This window comes from Chiloscyllium punctatum, chromosome 2 (genome assembly GCF_047496795.1).
Source record: "Chiloscyllium punctatum isolate Juve2018m chromosome 2, sChiPun1.3, whole genome shotgun sequence".
In the NCBI taxonomy this organism is placed as follows: domain Eukaryota; kingdom Metazoa; phylum Chordata; class Chondrichthyes; order Orectolobiformes; family Hemiscylliidae; genus Chiloscyllium; species Chiloscyllium punctatum.
The window spans coordinates 135380930-135400921 of NC_092740.1; positions in this window are offsets into that span (position 1 = coordinate 135380930).

Genomic DNA, 19992 nt, shown 5'->3' on the forward strand with positions numbered 1-19992 from the left:
CATCCCCACAACACTGCTGGAAAGAAATCATTAGAATGTGCACAGTTAAGTCTGAAGTTCATGCGCAGTAGAATCAGGTCAGGAAACACAATGCTGAGTGAATTGTTGAACTAGAAGACAGTCACAACCAGTGTCATGCAATGTTTGTCTACTGTGGACTTTTTCAGGATAGAATTTGGACACTTTTGGCAGAAACTTATCTGGTGCACAGGTATGACCGAGGTATGAAATTCACCCCCCTGCAATGATTGACAAGGACAGACTATGACTGGGATTCACTACTCTGTGAAAAACACAGGCTGAAAAGCCTTTTGAGGCTAAAACTACACAACTGCTTTCCTAAACAGCTTGTGCACACAGGACTTGTTCCGAGAGTGTGCTTTCATTGCTTCACTGCTCATTTTCACCATGTTGGAAGGTTGTTCTGCAAACAAGTGTTTTACTCAACTCAACTTGTACTTCCCTGCTCTTAGTCTTCACTGCAGCATGAGAGCACCTGATGCAATTTTGCCTTGGATTTTTGGTGACAAACAAGAGATGTCGTACCACCAGCACCGAAACAATATCAGCAACAACAGTCTCCTCAGCCATACAATGCTCCACTGAACAAAGGGAATGGACACAGAGCACACATGCAGAGGACCAGCTCTCTCTATATGACAGAGCAACAGTGAACCCTGAGATTTCAGGTTTTCATAGTACAACATTGCTGACACCTACTACTCCCTAGGTGATGGATCTCTTTATCAATGAAACACAGTTGTGCACTACCAGTGGCTATCAAGGCCACGACAGCTTTTTGACTCTGGCTCCTTCCAGAGATCAGCTGGTGATATTTGCAAGATTTCCCAATCTGCTGCCCACAAGTGCATCTCCCGGATGACTGATGCCATGTTAGCCAGAATTGATTCTACTTAGTAATTTGTCACTGGTGGGAGAAGTCAGTACCAGATGGCTCTTGCAGTTGTTGGATTCCCAAAGGCACCAGGATTCTTACATTGCACATACAGAAATTAAAGTTTACCAAACCTCCCCTGTTGGTTGTGAACTGGATAGTGCTTCTCTGTACCTTAGTGAGGTGCTGAATGAACAAGGAATGACTTTCCTATTTAAACGGACAAAGTGATCAGGAAGGTCATTGGTGAAACAAACAGACACTGAGTTGCCTGCACCATCTGATCCTCCTTGCAAGTGGCAACTCTTTAAACACAATATCAACACAAGCATCATGACACTCATACTTGCCTTGGGATCCTCAAACCTCTATCCAAGCGTGCACAGTTTCTCTGATGATTATTGAAAGATCTCTCCCTTGAGGCCCTTAGCCCATGCTTTATAAACTCTCCTCACAGCTGTTTGTGCTTCAGTGGTTGCAGCATTTATGTTGGAATCAGCTGATTTTCAGTAGAGGAGATTGCAGACAGCCTTGGATGATGAATTCAAGAAACTCTGAGTCTGGAAGACTCAGGCTCAGACTGCACCAAGTCATATAAGCCTGCCAGGCAACAGAAGGGCACTGGTGGACTGGGAAGGCTGAAGACATGAATATTGTCAACTCGAGAGATGACATGCGACTTATACTCATGGTAGCCCCTGCAACTTCCCAGAGGTGCAGTCACAGCAGCCCTAATGATTTGTTGATTGATTGCTGTGACGCCGCGCAAATTCTTTACAATAATAGTATCTGTGGTAGTAGGATGGTTGTAGTCTGAGCTTATACAGCAGCAGGTTGAGCTTGAAGGAGAGTGGTATTGACTTTCACTGCAGCACTTAGACTTCAGTGGAAACTTCTTGTGTTGTAGTGAAACTGAAGACATCATTCATAAGTTAGAAATGATCACATTTTAGATTCAAAATGTAGGAGCTTCATTGAGTTTCAGCTCACCAACTGGGGACAGCATCTCCAACACCATCACACTGAGCATGGGAGGCCCCCAGGGCTGTGTGCTCAGTTCGCTGTGGAGACATGACTGTGCAGCAATGCACAGGTCGAATCATATCATCAAGTTCATTGATGATACGACTGTATTAGGGCTCATCAGCAAGGACGATACGTCAGCATACAGAGAGGAGGTGCAGTGACTAACGGACTGGTGCAGAACCAACAACCTGTCTCTGAAAGTGGACAAGACAAAAGAGATGGTTGTTGACTTCAGGAGGGCACAGAACGACCACTCTCCACTGGACACCGATGGCTCCCTCATGGAGATTGTGAAGAGCACCAAATTTCTTGGCTTACACCTGGCAGAGAATCTCACCTGGACCCTCAACATCAGCTGCATGGCCAAGAAAGCCCAGCACCATCTCTACTTTCTGCGCAGGCTGAGGAAAGCCCACCTCCCACCACCCCCCATCTTCACCCCATTCTACAGAAGGTTCATTGAGAGGACCCTGAACTGATGCATCACTGCCTGCTTCGGGAAATGCACCACCTCAGATTATAAGACCTTACAACATACAGTGAGGACAGCTGAGAAGATCACCGAGGTCTCTCTCTCTTCCCTCCATTATAGACATTTACTCCACATGCTGCATCTGAAAGACTAAGAGCGTTGTGGAAGACCCCACACACCTCTCAATCAAACTCTTCTCCCTCCTGCCATCTGGGAGAAGGTATCAGAGCATTCGGTCTCTCACGGCCAGACTGTGCAGCAGTTTCTTCCCCTAAGCCATCAGGCTCCTTAACACTGTAGGTTTGGATTCTTTCCCATCTGAAATTCTTTGCATGACTTTGAATTACTGTTAGAAAAATGTCTATTATTTATCATTCTTCTAATACACTTGCATGTTTTGCACTTCTTATGCACTTTATGCTGTGCAGTCCATGTAGCACCCTCAGTCCTACAGGAATACTGTCTAATTTTTACTGTATCTGTTGTATATGGTAAAAATGACAAGTAAAAAGTTACTCTACTCTACTCTAGATGAATAGACTGAGGAATTGATGCATTGCTGTTCCACATGCAACAAACGCAACATTGAATGTGGTACTTTGGGATGCTCATTCACTTAACAGTCAGTGCCTAACTCTTTAGGATTAATCTAACATTTAACACTGACCTCAGCTGAGATAACAATGGAAAATTATGTTTAACAGTTAACCTCAGAAAGAAGTGCTCAGTGTCTAAATTGTGACCAATATTTAGTTACGCTGTCTGGGAACTGTTTGGAGTAGATACGCTGATGTTCAGCAGCACAAAGACGTAGACCACCAAGGGACAAATGCTGCATCTCCTTTGAATGCACCAAGTCTTTAGAAGAATGAGAGAAAATGGGCCAAAATATTTACAGTAATTAAAGCTAATTTTTGAGTAAATCTTCCATTTGTTGCTGAACTGTTTGTCACTGTTGTCGACTTAAGGTCAATAATCCACCAATACTGATATTCACTCACATGAAAGATTAAAAAATAGCAATGTTAGTTTCTCCAGTTTGAGAAACTAACAACAATATGAAGAACTCCCAGGTTGGTCGCAACATGGATCTAATGCAGAAGGAGACTTATTTTTCCTACTCTGCTCCAGGCATCAGCTGTGATTCAATCTTTGACATCATCCTTTTCTCCAACCGTCAACCATGCAATATTCCTACAGGGCCCAACAGGGTTCATCTCAATTTTCCCAACTGGATGTCCAGAACCAGGGGACACAGTTGTTGAACAAGCAGCAGACTTGATGAGGAAAACATTTTTCACTGAGAAGGTTGAAAGTCATTGGAATTTTCAACAAAATTGTGGTGCCTCAGCTATTGAATATGTTCAAGACAGGAATCAATAGATTTCAAGGTAGTAGGAATATCATGAGATAGTGCAAGGAAATGGCGCTGAGGTAAAGTATAAGACATGATCGGATTGAATGGTGAAGCGGGCTTGAGAGGCTGAATGACCCTATGTCCCATATTCATATTTTTGTATTCTATTTGATAAGAGGAAGATTACCAATTTATCATGAAACTGAGCCATGAATATGGCAGTTTTTATGAATGAAACCAACCAGGAATGAAATTAACTATGCCTAAGTCCAATATATTTAGAACATTTACAGCTGGTGTAACTTGGATCCTTTTCAAATTTCATTGGGCTTGAATTCATGCCTTTGTCTAATGTATATCCAACATGTATTAAGTACTCCAAGATTATGTCAATCAAGGCCCGATCTCTCACATGCTGCCAAGTAAAGAACCCAACAAAAATTTCAGTTCTAATAGTTCCAGGAATAAGATATAAAACACCTTCAGGGTGAAATTTAGCCTCTCTTCTTCTGTGTTCCAGATGTGAAGTAGATTTTCAGTGTACTATTTGAAAAAATAACATTCAGAATTACGCAGGATTTAGTGGATAGGCCATATTTATTGTTCATACTTAATTGACCCTGCGAAGGTATTAGTGAGCTGCTTTCCTGAACCACCTGAGTCAGTTTGGTATAGATACACCTGGAATGCTGTTAAGGGGAGAATTTCAGGATTTTAATGTAGTGACGGTGAAGGAGCAGAGATATATTTCCAAGTGAGGATAGCGAGCTGCTTAGAGAGGAATTAAAAGGGGTGGTATTGCTATGTATCCACCTTCCTTGACGTTCGAGGTGATAATTGATGAGGGTTCAGAAAGTGCTGTCTAAGGAACCTTAGTGAATTTCTTTCGTGCATCTTGTTGCTGGTTCATGTGGATAATGCTGTGAAGCGGTGGTGGAGGAAATAAACTTTAGTGGATTTATTGTGGATCAAATGGGCTACATTATCCTGGATGGTGTTGAATTTCTTGATGGTTGTTGGAGCTGCACACTGACCCAGGCAAGTGTGCATATTCTAACACATTGCTGACTAATGCCTTGTTGATGATGGATAAGTGCTGGAGAATCAGGAGGTGAGTTACCCGCTGCCATATTCCTGGCCTCTGACTGACTATTTGACCACGGTGTTTATATGGTTATTCCAGTTCAGTCTCTGGTCAATGATAACTCCCAGGATTTTGAAAATGGACAATTCATCAACATTAATGTCATTAACATTAACATTAACATTCTCTTATGTTGGAGATGGTCATTACCTGGTACTTGTGTGAATGTCATTTGCCTTTTTTAAGTATAAACCTGGATGTTGTCCATATCTGGTTGCATGTTGACATGAATTCCTTCAATTTATGAGGAGTTGCTAAAAATTGAGCAATCATTGGTGGGGGCGGGTGTAGGGGGTGGAATGTGAAGGATGGGGGGAGTCATTGATGGAGTTATTGAAAATGGCTGGGCCTAGGACTCAACCCTAAGAGAAACTCAAACAAAGATACCCTGGAGCTGACATGACTTGTCTCCAATCACCACAACCATCTTACTTTGAGTTTGGTGTGAATCCAACTAGAATTATAGAATCCCTACAGTGTAGAAACAGGTCATTTAAGTCCACACTGACCCTCCAAAGAGTAATCCACTGAGACCCATTCCCATACACTATTACATTTACCCTTAACTAGTGTACCTAACTTACACATCCCTGAACACTATGGGCAACTTTAGCTTGGCCAATTCACCTAACCTGCACATCTTTGGACTGTGGGAGGAAACCGGAGTACCCGGAGGAAACCCACGCAGACAAGGGGAGAATGTGCAAACTCCACACAGACAGTTGCCCAAGACTGCAGCGCTAACCACTGAGCCACTCTGCCACCCTAACATAGAGTTTTTTCCTAATTGCCATTGCTTCTAGTTTTCCCAGGGTTCCTTGATGCCACTGGATCAAATGCAGCCTAGTTGTCAAGGACAGTCACTCCAATTTTACCTCTGGAATTCAGCTGTTTTGCACATATTTGAATCAAGGTTGTAATGAGGCCAAGAACTGAGTTGTTCTGGAATAACTAATGCTAGGCCTTATTGAGCAGGTTATTGCTGCTTGATCAGCATTGAGTGTTAAACCTCCGCTGTATCCTGTCAGGGACTGGGGCTGTCTGACATCAACAGGACTGCAGCTGAGATGTTAATGAGGTTGCAAGTGGACTTCTGCCTGAAGCGAAACTAGCATCCATTTTAGCAAACATCACTGGAACTGAACCTTGGGGTAGCACCTGTTTTGTCTGAGAACACTGTGCAGGAGTGAAGGGAGGCTCTCAAAGCTGCTATCAATTGAATTATTCACTATGAGAAGGGATTCCAGCAGTCTATATCCCCACGGAAGTTGACTATTTTCTCAAATTGTTTCCCCCTTTATGCATTGCTCACTCTAAACTCTCCCAACAATATCCTCTGTTATCCAGTTGAATGTTACTTCATTTGGCTGGTTCCATTCTCATCTATCTAACCATAGCCAGAGAATCACCAGTCTCTCTCTCCCTGCTCCCATGTTGTCGTCTCCAGTGTTTGTCAAAAATTGATACTTGTACCTCACTCACGTACTGGCTCTTGGCAATATCGGAAAACACACTTCTCAGAAAACACAGGAATGCCAGTTTACACATGAACGTTGGTGGTACCCAGCTGTATGTCACTACTAAAGTCTACAAAGTCTCCAAATCGACAAACAGCTTACTTTCAAGAACTTTCAAAAGCTGACTGGGGGAGATGTTCGCAGGTAAAGGGACAGCTGGAAAATGGGAAGCCTTCAGGAATGAGATAATGAGAATCCAGAGACAGTATATTCCTGTCAGGGTGAAAGGAAAGGCTGGTAGGTACAGAGAATGCTGGATGACAAAAGAAATTGAGTTTTGCTTAAGAAAAAGAAGGAAGCATATACCAGGTATAGATAGGATAGATCGAGTGAATCCTTAGAAGAGTATAAAGGTAGTAGGAGTATACTTAAGAGGGAAATCAGGAAGGCAAAAAGGGGGCATGAGTTAGCTTTAGCAAATAGAATTAAGGAGAATCCAAAGGGTCTTTACAAATACATTAAGGACAAAAGGGTAACGAGGGAGAGAATAGGGCCCCTCAAAGATCAGCAAGGCGGCCTTTGTGTGGAGCCACAGAAAATGGGGGTGATACTTAACGAGTATTGTGCATCAGTATTTCCTGCTGAAAAGGATATGGAAGATATAGACTGTAGGGAAATAGATGGTGACATCTTGCAAAATGTCCATATTACAGAGGAGAAAGTGCTGGATATTTTGAAACGCATAAAGATAGATAAGTCCCCAGGACCTGATCAGGTGTACCTTAGAACTCTGTGGGATGCTAGAGAAGTGATTGCTGGGCCTCTTACTGAGATATTTTTATCATCGATAGTCACAACTGAGGTGCCGGAAAACTGGAGGTTGGCAAACATGGTGCTACTGTTTAAGAAAGGTGGTAAGGACAAGCCAGGGAACTATAGACCAGTGAGTCTGACGTCGGTGGTGGGCAATTTGTTGGAGGGAATCCTGAGGGACAGGATCTACATATATTTGGAAAGGCAAGGACTGATAGGAATAGTCAACATGGCTTTGTGCGTGGAAAATCATTTCTCACAAACATGGTTGAGTTTTTTGAAGAAGTAATAAAGAGGATTGATGAGAGCAGAGCAGTAGATATGATCTATATGGACTTCAGTAAGGCATTCGACAAGGTGCCCCATGGGAGGATGGTGAGCAAGGTTAGATCTCACGGAATACAGAGAGAACTAACCATTTGGCTACTGAACTGGCTCAAAGGTAGAAGACAGAGGGTAGTGGTGGAGGATTGTTTATCAGACTGGAGGCCTGTGACCAGTGGAGTGCCACAAGCATTGGTGCTGGGTCCTCTACTTTTTGTCATTTACATAAATGAGTTGGATGCTTGCAGATGACACCAAAATTGGAGGTGTAGTTGACAGCAAAGAAGGTTACCTCAGATCACAACAGGATCTTGATCAGGTGGGCCAATGGGCTGAGAATTGGTGGATGGAGTTTAATTCAGATAAATGTGAGGTGCTGCATTTTGGGAAAGCAAATCTTAGCAGGACCTACACACTTAATGGTAAGGTCCTAGGGAGTGTTGCTGAACAAAGACACCTTAGAGTCAGGTTCATTGCACCTTGAAAGTGGAGTCACAGGTAGATAGGATAGTGAAGAAGGTGTCTGGTATGCTTTCCTTTATTGGTGAGAGATTGAGTACAGGAGTTGGGAGGTCATGTTGCGGCTGTACAGGACATTGGTTAGGCCACTGTTGGAATATTGTATGCAATTCTGGTTTCCTTCCTATCGGAAAGATGTTGTGAAACCTGAAAGGGTTCAGGAAAGATTTACAAAGACGTTGCCAGGGTTGGAAGATTTGAGATATAAGGAGAGGCTGAACAGGCTGGGGCTGTTTTCCCTGGACCATCGGAGGCTGAGGGTTGAACTTATAGAGGTTTATAAAACCATAATGGGGGTAAATAAAGTAAATAGACAAAGTCTCTTCCCTGGGGTGGGGGAGTCCAGAACTAGAGGGCATAGATTTAGGGTGATTTGGGAAAGATATAGAAGAGACCTGAGGGACAACTTTTTCATGCAGAGCGTGGAATGTGTATGGAATGAGCTGCCAGAGGAACTGGCGGAGACTAGTACAATTGCAACATTTAAAAGGCATTTGGATGGGTATATGAATAGGAAGGGTTTGGAGGGATGTGGGCCAGGTGCTGGCAGGTGAGACAAGATTGGATTGGGATACTGATTGGCATGGATGGCTGGACCAAAGGGTCTGTTTCTGTGTTGTACATCTCTATGTCTCTGTGTCTATACTTGACTAACATTAATTGACTAGCATAATTTTCTGACAATTAACTAGTCTGAAGACTGTATTTGGAGCTCCATCCCTTTCTTGATGATTATCTCAGGTTTATCATTTGTGTCATTTTCAAATCTAAGTTAAGTTTTCAATGACACTTTCATGCCATTACTAAAACTGCATATTTACACATCCATGGACTGACAGCCCTTCTTCAAAGTTCCTTCAACTATCTGCTTTTGAAGCTTTCTCCTGTGCTTTTATTACCTCAAGCTTGATTACTGTAATGAGCTCCTCACCAAATTGCCACGTTCACTCTTCTGCAGGCTTGAGGACATCTAAAGTTCTGCTGTCTGTATTATACACCATTCAACCCTGTGCTCACTGGCCTAGAATAGAATTTCAGACACCCTCTTGAATATATGTAATGAACTGACACCAACAGCTTTCTGTGGGAGAAAATTCCACAGGTTCACAACTCGCTGAGTGCAGAAATTCTTTTTCATCTCAGTCATGAATGGCTTGCCCATTATCCTTAGACTGTGTGCCTTGTTTTAGAACATTGGGAACATTCTTCCTACATCTAGCCTGTCCAGGCCTATCAGGATTTTACATATTTCTATTAGATTTCCCTCATTCTTCTAAATTCCAGCCTACACAAGCCCATTCAATCCAATCTTTCCTCATACGTTAGTCCTGTTGTCCTGGGAATCAGTCTGGTCTCAGCAAGGGACCCAGTAATTACTTTCTTGGTTTCCCGCAGAGTTCTAAGGTTAGGTTCAGGAGATTTATCCACTTTTATGCATTTTAAGCCATTCAGTACCTCCTCCTTTGTAATATGGACATTTTTCAATATGTCGCTATTTACCCCTCCATGTTCTATTTCTTCCACATCCTTCTTCATAGCAAATGCTGATGTAAAATACTCATTTAGTATCTCCCCCATCTCCTGCAGTTCCACACATAGGTGGCCTTGCTGATCTCTGAAGGGCCCTAAACTCTCCCTAGTTACCCTTTTGCCCTTAATGTATTTATAAAATCCCTTTGCATTCTCTTTAAGCCTATTTGCCAAAGCTATCTCATGTCCCCTTTTTGCCCTCCTGTTTTCCCTCTTAAGTATACTCCTACTGCCTTTAAGCTCCTCTAGGGATTCAATCAATCTCTGCTACCTGTACCTAACATATCCTTCCTTCTTTTTCTTAACCAAGAAATTTAATTTCTCTTATCATCCAGCATTCCCTGCACTTACCAGCCTATCCTAACAGGAACATCCTGTTCCTGGACTCTCATCTCATTTTTGAAGGCTTCCCATTTTCCAGGTGTCCCTTCACCTGGAAACATCTGCACCTCACCCCTCCCCCAGTCAACTTTTGAAAGTTCTTGCCTAATACCACCAAAATTGGCCTTATCCAATTTAGAACCTTAACTTTTAGATCTGGCTATCTTTTTCCATCACTATTTCAAAACTAATAGAATTATGGTCGCTGGTCCCAAAGTGCTCCCCCAGTGACACCTCAGTCACCTGCCCTGCCTTATTTCCCAAGAGTAGGTCACAAAGTGACTTTCTGCTGAGAGAGATAGTTAGCTCTCCTCTGTATCTCTTCTTGCTAGTTTCTCCCTGTTAGAATTGTCCCTGATAATTTATATTATTTGGGCTTCACACAGGACTTTGCTGGACATCTGCATTTTTTCCATAGCAGCTCTCCTTTTAAGAACAACATGTTTGGAGTTAAAAATAAAGGCTGTCTACTGAATACTTTGGATTTCTGATCCATTATCATAATTCAGTGACTGCAGGATAGTGAAGGAAAATATGGGAGGGGAGGGATGGGACTATAGGTAATACAAATCCGATGACAGAATAATACAAGAATTCAATCCAAGCAACTTTTGATGTCACTGAACACCTTGCGGTTTGCTGCCTAAACACTATGCTTTTCCAGTAGCTCCATCTCCCTTGTCTTGCCAGTGTTGCCTGTTGTCCCTAATCAACAGAATTTGCATTGAGTACACTGCAATTATAGCATCTGTGATCGTGAGGTTCATCACAGTGTTTGCTTTCTTTGAAGTTTACATTGTGGCTACAATTTTGCAACTCACCTTTCTGAAGTCTGGGATGTTTTGAAATTACACCTGTGTTCCCTTTAGATTTTAGCTACTAATGAATATTAGGACACAGGGTAAGACACAGGGCAGAAAGTTCCTATTTATCAGCGCAAGGCATACAAGCACTGATTCTCTGATCAAAAATGGACACAATCCAATTTCTACTCCCTTGTGTGTATTGTAAACATAATCTAAAATTAAGTTGCAATCCTACCATACAGTTGGAGGGAAAATTTCCATGTATCCATATTTTGCAAAATAGGATTATAATTTAATTAATACAGTGCAAGGAGAAAATCCTTAAACATTACTGGTCCTTGAGTAATCTTCCTTTGACCTTTATATTCAATCCTTTTAATTCTTTATATTGTTTTCAACTTCCATTTATTGATGATTTTTTCATGTGCCTCCTTCTTAATGTGTGTAAGCTAGGTCAGCACATAATCTGACTGCAAAATGTCCATTAATTGACTCCCTTTAACGTTTGAAATAAATAAGGTGTTACTCTGTTGTTGTTTTATCTTAAAATACAGTCTCCTGTTCAATCTCCACCTGTGCCTCTCCAACTCAAGTACTAAGATATTTCTTTTCTCTCCTTTGAAGTCCTGCAGTCTTATTCAAGCATGCTGGGTTCTAACCCCTCATCAAAATGTCAAATCTAATAACATTATGATTGCTGTGCTTAAAGATTTGCCCACTTCTAGGTTACATGTAATTGACAACTTCCTGTTAAATATTAAACACTATATCTAGGTTACTGTGGAGACGTCCTCTGCATCAAAATATTGTTTTTAAGCATATCAATCATTACATTTTCTTTAACAATGCTGACCGCTGCACTTCAGTGTTGGCCAGTTGACATCACCCTGGTTACTAACCTTTTTTGGAAGCCTCACTTTGGCTCAGTTTTGGCTCAGCTTTTTGTATCACATCTGCCCATTCAATCATAGAGCTCCAACCCCTTTCATGTCAGACATTAGGATTAAAAAAGAGTGGTGCCCTCTGACTTAAATGTTTATTGATCTGTAGCAACTCACACACACACACACATCTTTGTTTGCCTTCAGCTCATCTTAGGTGACCAAATAACTTTGAAGATACCAGTTTAACAGAAACAGCAATGTGTGGGGAATTGACTCCTCCTGTTTTGAGCACCAGATGTATTGTTTTTACATGTGGTGTTGAATGGCTCTTAGTTCAAAAGTTGAATGAAATACTCTTATGAGTTTTACATATGTGGAACCCCAAGCAGCAGGATAGTATGGGAAAGACAATGAGCAGGAAGGAAATGGAGGCTATACCTTGACACCAATCTATGACAAAAAAGACAGAGTCAGTTGGAAATGACTGAGACAAAGCATCACAGACATTTGAGTTTCCAATCAAATTGTCATGGATACCAGTACTCTTTTCACTGAAGATCTTGAACCATGCCTCATTAGTCACTATGCTCTGCAAGTAGCCATTACCTTCTGTGTGGCTTTGAATTGTTCACCTCTGGCTCCTTTCATAAATCAACCATACACCTCAACAACATCTTCAAAGTCATTGTATATCACAGGTCATTGATTACTAATGTACCTTTGCAGTGATAGTGTTATCTGTTTCATTATCATCCCTGGATTTTTAATATAACCATCAAGGTACACAACAACTGACCACTCAAGAGGAAAGTGTGGTAGTGTGAATCCTCACCATGTGAAACCTCGGTTTAAGCACCATCTGATAGATTTATAGTTCCTATCCTCTTTTCTGATGAATCTAGAGACTTTGCTTGGTCTGGTGAGAAATCACCCTGGTTATCTAATGAAAAGACCTTTCGCCTTAAAAAGAATATTGTTTATTGCATGATAATAACTAAATGCAAGTTACATTGGTATGACAGACATTGTTCCTCAATATTATGAGTGAGATTCTATGTTAGGCCCAACTTTATTGAGATCCAAAACTATGTATTCATCTGGATGCATGTGACATTATTATATTGGATTATGGTGAATGCACGCCGCAGCATTAACCCTTTCAGATCCTTACCTCCTTACGCAACATCTCTCCCTAAGCTGTTTCCCTACCCATTCTTGTATCATAGATCTACCGGTGTTCCATCTGCAATCTCCTCAAAAAAAAAGGCTTGAACTTAGAAATTCAAGTTGTTGGAGATTTCACTATATTCCCAAAATAATAATAATTCCCAATAAGATGGGTTATCCCATCTCAGAGATAGCTTCCATGAAATCGCATGTATCACATTTCAATCTGTGTGAACACATTTCCATTTTCAATTTAATGACATCTCTCTGTTGATTCTTGTTGACTCTTTACTTGAACTCGTTCATTCAGTTGGACATCTTCATTCACTCAGTGATTGGTTTCTTGGTGAAATGAACATGGTCACTTCCTCAATTACATTATGTGAGGTTGCTTCTTGCTTGGCATAATATTTATTACTGGTATTAATGATTCTTCTTGGAAACTATAGGAACAAAAGGTTGTTCTTGAATTTGCATCTTCTCCACAATTGATATCATGCTCACAGCTGTCATTACTATGTACTTACCCAAATTGTATTGCAGTCTGGATTACAACAGTTGACGATTAATCAATGAATTTATGTACAGTAGAATACTCACCCCCATTTTTAATCTGATCATTTGTATTTCTTTGCAAACTTGCAGATGTTTGCCTTCAGATCTCTTCAATGTTGTTAAGTGTGGAAAGCATTTCTGACAGCTCTGTGTAGTCAGAGATATCTATCTTGCTGACAGTATGAAACAAAGTTCTTACATAAACAGAACAAGTCTTTACAGATTCTCCCTTCAGTTTGATTTCCACCATTCATCTAAGAAGCCCTCTGTAATCTTCTACTGGTTGTTCCTTGACACATTGTTTCTTGAAGGGCTGTTCCTTGATCATGTGTTTTGTAGTTGGATGTTTCTTGAACAGTGATTTCTTGACTTGAATTAAATGCCTCGGTTATCTGAAGGAAGACTGAGAACAAAGCAAGCATTCATGCTCAAGAATGAATCTTGTTTATGAAGTTCATATTGCCTACTGTCTGACAAATTGCTTGTAATATACTTTTAATCTTAAATGTTATACCTCCTGCACCAGATAGTTGCACCGAAAAAGCTGTACAAAGTGTGACTGAACCAAGGTACACCTTCGGATAACATTAATAGCATATTTCCCACATAAATCTGGAGTACTTATTTCCTTTCAGAATACCTTTAATGTTTCTTCTGTTGTAGTTTATTCTACCTCATTGACTTCTTCATGTGAGTGGATTTTTGTCTTCTTGTTTCTCTATGACTTCTTTCGATTTGAGCATGATTTCTGCAGGTGACTATATGTTTTGCAGATAATATACTTGTTCCTAGCTGCTTATGCCTATGAAGTTTCCTTTCATTCCTTACAGCAACTGCTGAAGATAATTGCTATGATTTAACATCGGTCTTTACTCTCTGTATTGGCTTCTTGTCCTTCTTTAGAGTTATTGCACCATAAGAACTGACTGAATTCTGGTTAACTCCTGTGATAAGGTTGATCGTTTCCTCTGTGATTAATTAGGGTTGCTTCACTTTGTTGCTTCACTTTTCATCTGAATGGCTTTCTTTGGACCATAAAAAACATAACAAAGATTATTGGTAATGCTGGTGAAATTTCCATCTCTGATTAATTCTGATTTTCAGGCTTCATTGTCATATCTTCCATGAGTTTATAGAGATAATTAGTGAAATTATCAGTATATTTCTTTTTACTGAACTCATCTATTAAACTTGCTCTTTTAAGAACTCTAATTGCACTGAGGTCAAAGTAATTGCCAAAGGATTGCAGAACTTCATGAAAAGTATCAGGAGCTTCTTTTATTCCTTGGTGAGCTATGATATCATTCCCAGCTATAGTCCCAATTAAATGGAAAAATTTACTTGTTCAGTTTCTGACTTAGTATCTAGCTTAAAAGCAATTCTCTAAGACCTGTTTTCTCCAAAATGTCAAACTTTCGGTTCTATTCAACTCATCTACAAAACTAAATTCCTTCTGTAGCCTTGTCTTCCTAATGTGATTATTTATTTTCTTTGCTTTAAAGCATTTTAATTTTGCAGTATGGCAATGCAGATGCAGTATGCTGTTGTACTGGAAGCTTTTCATCCTGTGTGCTGAAAGTAGAATAATCCTGCTTTCTTTCAGTAAAAGGATGATTTGTGCCTTTGCTGCTGCTTATTTGAATGACTTTCTTAATTGTAACCTTAATAAATAGTTCCTGTTTCCTTAAAAGCTTTACTGAGTGAAACTCACTGCCTGTGGTTTAATAAATGCTTCCTGTTCTGTTAATAGCTTTACTGAATGAATCCTGTTCTTCATGGCTCTATAAGAAGAATGCCATTCCCTTGACAGATTACCCAAGGTGATTCCTACTGCCTATATAAACCCCGATAGCTCAAACATTTTTTTTCTTCCCTGGTTGAGTCCCACGTGTGTGGTTTTAAATAGGTGTTTCCTGCCTTTACTGCAGTTAAAATAATTGATCTCCTGTCTTTTCTGCAGCTTTATTAATCTCCTAACTTTCTTTTTGGAACAGATCTTATTTGTTTAGAATTGTAATTTGTCTCTTTCTCACTTTAATTCTGGCATTGCAATGTTCCTGGGTCTGCAGCTTTGTTTCAAATTGCTTCTGTGGCCTTTGATCTCCTTCACAGTAGCTGTGCCACGAGTTGTTCATTTTCTCAGGTGGCAATGCTCAGTTTGAACTGGGAGTACCTTGCTTACTTCTAGCTTTTTCACCCTGTAAACTATGCCTTTTGTTTAGGTGTATGACTAGCTCACCAGTGCTTTCAATATTACTCATTGAGCCTCTGTTGTACATTCACTCTTTGGCTGACTTTCAATTTGTGACCAGTTTACCAACACCTGAGACAAAGTCCCAGTAGATTTCCGTCTTCCTACTCACTGCTGTGCATCCTTTACCAGTTTTGCAAAGTGTTTCACCATTGACTATAGATTCGGCCCCATAGAATTTTGTCATGTGATTCTGGATTGCTTGATTCTCAATTATTAGGCTCTTCTTGCTATGGACCATCTGCTTGAGCAATCCTTCTTAAAGCTGTGTTTGAAAAATCTTCAGGTTTTACAGCGACCAGTGTTTTGTACACAACAGCTAAATGTAGAGCACAATGCTTTCCACAATGTTGTAAGATGAATCTTCGCCATAGGTCAACATGGTTTAAGATTCATCTGATAGATTTACTATCACTGTACTCTGTCTTGTCAAGAATGTTTGTATAAGAATATGGTAGAGGAAAACAACTTGGTAGTTGACAAAGCTTTTGTGTTAACGTTTGTAGTTTGGAGCATGGCAATAATTAGGTTCAAATTACATTGATATGATAGTTCCAGTAACATTGAGCTGAATTTTACACTTTTTGGCTAAGTATTAGTTTCATTGAGTTTTGTGAGGAGTTTCCTTCTGTGACATCTTTCAAAACCTGTCACCGTGTCTTACCAAACTCATTAACTACCGACCCTGCCCTGATGTAACCAGGTCACCCCATTCTTGTCCCATCTTACCCACTTGCCATTCATTGTATATCACTCACATAGACCAGCATTTTTGGAATCTTTGCCATTTTTAAAAGATTGTTTTGCTGCCAGAGAAGCATTGGCAATCAGATTTTGGCCTTCACTGGCAATATAATAGTACAGCATCCTCATAGTGTCATTTCTTACAGCAAATAGTATGGCTGACAGTACCTCACATACAGAACCCCATTCTCTCACCCTTGCCACTTATTTTACCACTAGGCTATACAGCTTACTTGTTTTCAGCAACACCGCACCTAACCATCCTTTCTGAATCACTGCTACCCTGTCCCCAGTGCCCAATGTATATCTGTATCTTGTCATCTTGTCCAATAGGGGAACGTCAGATACGGGCAATCAGACAATTCCAAAAATATATTTTTTTACAGTTAGCAAAACAAGCGCAAACAAATCATATAGAGGCTGTGATTCTCCTTCACATTGCAAATCAAATGCTAATATGATGATCAATTATTTTTACATGGTCCATGTTTAACAGCTGCACCCTGCTCTTATCTATTAGAATGGGGCGTCAATCAGGTCTTGGCTGGCCTGTGGCACCTGAAGCAGCTGAGCTCAGTCAGCCATGTAGATAGCTTCCTTCTCCCCAATACCCACATTCTCCTCCTCATTCATGGGCTACCGCACCCCCAGTTCCACTGCACCTATCATGCTGCCTCTTCCCCGCACCAATAATAGATAGCATAGCACATCAGCATGATATTGGCATTCTCTGTCTGAGCCAGAATAGAAGGTCCCCAAGACCCATCCAAGACGTGGAGCGACATCTTCAGCTGCTCTGTACACTGCTCCATGATGACCCACAGTTTTGGGATGGACAGCATAAAAACTGTGCTCATGTGGTGCAGTGGTAGTGTCCATACCCCTGAGCTGGGAGTTTCAGGTTCAAGACACATCTGCTCCAGAAGTACGCCGCAACATCTCTGAACAGATTGATTAGAAAAATATCTCAAATCTGTGCTCTGCATTAGTCAAAGGTGTTATGCACTGGTACCATGAACAATGGTTGCAGTGGGTATCACTTATCCCTCAGTAACCATCCTTGTCAGGCACCTGGAACTTTAGGATTAGCAGTTATATCAAGGTGCTACAGAATGTAGAGTCATAGCAACTGCCAGGGTAGTGGGCACACACCTCCAGGAAGTGACCTCTCCCTGAGCTGAGTGTTCCTGCTCCTGGTTTTGTTGACGGCCCTGCTTTTGCCTCCTTGACAAGGGCAGCCACAACGACCAAAATCCCTGCAGCGGCTGAACTCAAGACTCTTGCAAACATAAGAAACAGGACACATTCTTAGCTCTGAGAACAGTTAGTGATGACATGCACTGCAGCTGAGTGCAGAACATGCTGTACCACACAGTGAGACATGTAGTGCCACAATGATGGGGGTCATATCACCATCATTCAGCTTCAGTTTCAGCCTGTGCCACAACCTGATGATGGAATTGTGCTAGCTGAAGGTCCACCACCTTACATTAAAATGGACATGCCTGATGACTCCCAGCATATTCTCAGGATAACACTAACCATGAAACATTCTCAATGGCTGCCTTCTGCGCCCTGGCACATTTGAAGGGTACCACAGACTGAAAACTGAAATGATTTTCTGTCTGTCTGTTTGTGTTATATCCCTGTTTGAAAAGGTGACCCCGGAACCTAAGAAGAGCTCCTCGGGGAGACGTGGCCAAAAAACAGTTGAAAATCATTTCTTCAGCACATTTTTAAGTTTCATAGGTTATGGATTGCTTTTGGCCAGTATTCATTTTTCTTAAGTCATTGCTGTTACCTTTTTTTATCATTGACACACCCAATGTTCAATTTTCAAGGATCAAGTACATGATGCATATCAGAACTGAGCAGCAGTTGAACCCAAAGAATGTTCACTCCACATGCATTGCAAATGAACGGTGAAAAGGATGCATATCAAACACCTGTTTTATGCAATTGCTCCTTCAATGTCCTAGTGTTCAGCATACAGTCACTGAGTCATAGAGATTACAGCACAGAAACCTGACCCTTCGGTCCAACTCGTCCATGCCGACCAGATAGCTCAAGCCAATCTAGTCCCATCTGCCAGCACCCAGCCCATATCCCTCCAAACCCTTCCTTTTCATATACCCATCCAGATACCTTTTAAATGTTGCAATCGCACTTACCTCCACCACTTCCTCTGGCAGCTCATTCCATACATGTACCACCCTTTGCATGAAAAAGTTGCCCCTCAGGTCTCTTTTATATCTTTCCCTTCTCAGCTTAAATCTATGCCCTCTAGTTCTGGACTCCCCCACCTCAGGAAAGAGACTTTGTCTATTTATCTTATTCACGCCCTGCTATAAGGTCACCCCTCAGCCTCCGACGCTCCAGGGAAAACAGCCCCAGCCTATTCAAACTCTCCCTAGAGCTCAAATCCTCCAACCCTGGCAACATCCTTGTAAATATTTTCTGAACCCTTTCAAGTTTTGCAACATCCTTTTGATAGGAAGGAGACCAGAATTGCGTGCAATATTCCAAAAGTGGCCTAACCAATGTCTTGTACAGGTAAAAATGGCCTCCTAACTCCTGTACTCAATACTCTGACCAATAAAGGAAAGCATACTAAATGCCTTCTTCACTATCCTATCTACCTTCGACTCCACTTTCAAGGAGCTATGAACCTGCACTCCAAAGTCTCTTTTTTCAGCAACTCTCCCTAGGATCTTAACATTAAGTGTATAAGTCCTGCTAAGATTTGCTTTCTCAAAATGTAGCACCTCATATTTATCTAAATTAAACTCCATCTCCCGCCTCTCAGCCCATTGGCCCATCTGATGAAGATCCCATTGTAATCCGAGGTAACCTTCTTCGGTCTCCACCACACCTCCAATTTTAAGTTGTGGATTGTGTGCTTTTGCCCATCAAACTGACTCTGACTGTACCCACCCCAGATATTATGTCAGCTATTTTGCAGTTGCATTTAGCATCAAGTGAACAGCAGTGAAGGCATCATCAGCACCAGGCTTTGCCAGGTTGACAGGTACCCCCCCAGAGTTTCAATCTCCCCTTGCACCACGCATTACTCCAACAGCCCATTTCCACCCATTTTCCCTACCACGTTGTCTCCCCCACCCGCCAATCACATTGAACTTTGCTTCCAACTGCCCTCTTTGGCCCCTGAGCACCAGTATTACACATCAATGATGCCCATCATGTCCCAGTATGCTCCCATGTAGAGGCCATGTTGGTTGTTTTTGCCCTTACTTCCCCCTCCTATATCCTATCATATCCTCAGATGCTGTTCTGCTTCGCCCCTTTGCTCTTAATTGAGAGAAGTGAATATGCTGGTTTCACCCATAGCCCTTGTCCCACCTCAAGACATGCCTCTGCAGCCACCATTACCATCACCAGCCTTAACACCCCGCTCCCTTTTGGCAGTGTCCTCCTTTGCTGCTACAGTTTACATTCTCCTCAATCATCAATACACGGTCCATCAGGACTGTCTTCAACTCAGACCTCTGACAGAGTTCAGCAAATAGCTCCTAGATATGATTGAACATGTCCTTGCAGCTCCCAACTGATGATGCACAAATGCCCGGACTGCTGCTGCCTTGACTACCTGACTGTTGCCTCCACCCCCCTGCCCCCGGATGGTAGTTTTATGTGTCTCCTGACCATT